The sequence below is a fragment of the Austrofundulus limnaeus genome, unplaced genomic scaffold, assembly GCF_001266775.1.
Source record: "Austrofundulus limnaeus strain Quisiro unplaced genomic scaffold, Austrofundulus_limnaeus-1.0 Scaffold3, whole genome shotgun sequence".
In the NCBI taxonomy this organism is placed as follows: Eukaryota; Metazoa; Chordata; class Actinopteri; order Cyprinodontiformes; family Rivulidae; genus Austrofundulus; species Austrofundulus limnaeus.
Window position 1 is genome coordinate 4,778,329 of NW_013952405.1, and position 2,569 is coordinate 4,780,897.

The 2,569-nt window shown below is 42.4% G+C and overlaps 1 protein-coding gene across 2 annotated transcripts in view; it reads right to left on the bottom strand.

Moving 5' to 3' along the window:
• LOC106524552 (homeobox protein Hox-C10a) overlaps positions 1-2,569 on the bottom strand; it is a 61,305-nt gene that overhangs the window by 16,859 nt on the left and 41,877 nt on the right. Inside the window, exon 4 of one of the 2 annotated variants that reach the window (XM_014018400.1) lies at positions 2,122-2,499. The exons of the other annotated variant lie outside the window; for it this stretch is intronic. The gene's annotated coding sequence lies outside the window, so the exon portion shown is untranslated. Of the gene's footprint in view, positions 1-2,121; positions 2,500-2,569 lie in introns of those variants that run through there. 2 annotated transcript variants of the gene reach the window in all.

Sequence of the window (2,569 nt, forward strand, 5' to 3'; positions counted from 1 at the left end):
TAATAGTGGTTTAAGCTTTCATAAAAGTAGGATATAAGTCAGTTTGGTCAATATGACACCACACTTGCAAGTCAGGGGATCTATTTCCACACACTGTAATTACATAATAAGTTTGAAAAAGATGTGAAACTGCATATCATATTTCTGGCTCCACTGTTTGTAAAGAATGCTCGCGACATTTCTATTACCCCTGCCGAGGATGTTAGAGGCGTTTTATAGAGCAATAAAAGCCGTAAATCAGTCACTTTTAAACGACCCCTGGTTCCTAACGTGTTTTACAGGGTCTGACAYAGTAGTAGCCGCGCGCATGGCTCCCACTCTCCGTGGCCTGCGCGCGCACACAMCACATAACCACGGCGCGGCTGCTGCGTGGGAATATGGATAAACTTTGTGACAGTGTTATTGCATCGCTATACTGCCTGGGCTATCATCGCTGCTTGTGCATGTAAAAAAGCARGGGAAGAAGAAAAGGGGTGGGTGGGGAGGTTGTAGAGGAGCAGAGGCAGAACAGTCCATTCACGTGGTTTTTCAGTTGCCCATGTATTCCTGTAGAGACGTATTTGCGATTGTTTGTGCTGCACGCAAATTCGGTTCTACAGGGTACATATAGACAACTAATGGCTTTCGGAGGTTGATATCTGTCGGGAGGGAAAGGGGGGGGTGCATATATGCAACCAAACAGGTTATCAAGTGGAAGTGGCATGCATGTATAAGGAGACTTTATAAAACACCATAGAAACGTCACGCAATCCGTGCGTAAAAGCGCATTCTGCCATGAACAAAAGCCTGTTTGTTCAATATTTTGTCCTAAACATATCTGTCCACACGCACACACACACACATATAAATATATCTGCACACACACACATGCACACAGAGGCAGAGAGAGGGGAACACAGAGAGGGTGCCTTTTCTCAGCTCTGTGCCTTTGAGGTAGCTTCTATATGAATATTCAGCCACAAACACGGCAGAGATACAAAAGGACGGCGTGACAGCACAGATGAAAAATAAGTTTCTATTGTTCCCAACCATTTCTTCTGCTCGCTATTACCATACTGACCGCTCTGTAACCTTTCTTTCTGACACTCTGGAAGCTAATGAGAAAAGCCTCGGATGACAAATGCAATATCGGACATGTGACCTGCTTCGGGGTTATTAAAAACAGCAAACACGCTCAGATTGTGAATCAATGGAATTGATTACAGTGGAGACGCACATGGGACTTCAAACAGTGCAAAAAATAAAACAATTTTCATCTACATATTCTTTTTTATGCATTCAGTACGTCAGTATAGATTTTATTATTGAGTAATAAATGAAATATCTAAAGACACCAAAATAAAGGGGGTGGGTAAAAAAAGAAAGAAGAAGAAAAAAAAGGAAAAGCAGTGATCAGAAGCAGAAAGTGGCGTCCTTTTGGCTTTGTCATCATCATAAATACATGATATTTGTTGTGCACCCAGCCGGTGTGAAAGAGCTCCAACGCACAGCGCGCGCTCCCTCCTCGCCCCACGCGCTCATGGCGAACGCATTTTAATATCAGTTAGACAGCCTGRCCCGCGTTTCACCCCTTGCGTTTGACTGCCTCCAATAGTTCACTGCCAAGGATTATTGATGGAGGGACAGCGATGAATTCCTCCTGCCTTCCACAAATGGCTTTCAGATCGGGCACCTAGTTCGATAACTAGTTATAATGTAAAAGTACAAAAAATGGGAGCCTCGGGCGGACCCAATTTGATGTTTCATTTGTTCATTTGAGAGATTGTTAAGCTCCACCTTCCCCACCCCCCACTTTAAAATGTACAAGCATGTTCACACGTGTACATATGTAAACAGAATTAATCAAGAAATAAAGCATGGAGTCGCTGTGGTTCCAGCTGACCTGGATGCAGCTTCGCCCTGCTCCCTGATGAAAGTGGTTCAGATGCGCTTTTAATCAAACCCCTTTAACCTAATAGCCTTCCCACGTTGACTCTCCCCAGGTGTAATAACGTTATAGGCTGGATAGTCCAGTTAAAATACAAAAGAAGTTTTAATAATGAAGAGGATGGAGGCAGGCTGGAGACTAGTTTGGATATGAAAGCTGTAGTGAAAGGCAGCATAGCCAGGGGAGCTGTGGTGTTTTTTTTTTTTTTTTTTTAGAAAACTCGGAGTCTCCCACACAAACCGCTGCTTGCTTTTTACTGCGATGTTGTGGCTCTTTAAACAAACAACGCACCGACCCCTTTTACCTCTAAGACCGCAGAAGTTTGCAACAGGACTGGGCTTTTTGGTTCACGTTAAATGTATTATTAGTTGATGGTTTAAACTTTCCAAAGACTTTATTCATTAAAGACGCACAGATTAGGACATTTAACACCAGGCAAATATTTCAGCTATGCCAGTAAAATAAAAATAATGAAAGAAGATGAAATTAAAAGTTTGATTTGGACTGAAGTCTGGGCGATGCGTCACACTTGCTGATAAATCCACAGGCGCGTTCATTTTGACCCGAAGTGTCTGAAACAAGAAAAAAAAAGGGATTTTTAATTAAAATTATACTCAAAAAAGTTTTTAAATTGTTGTGGCT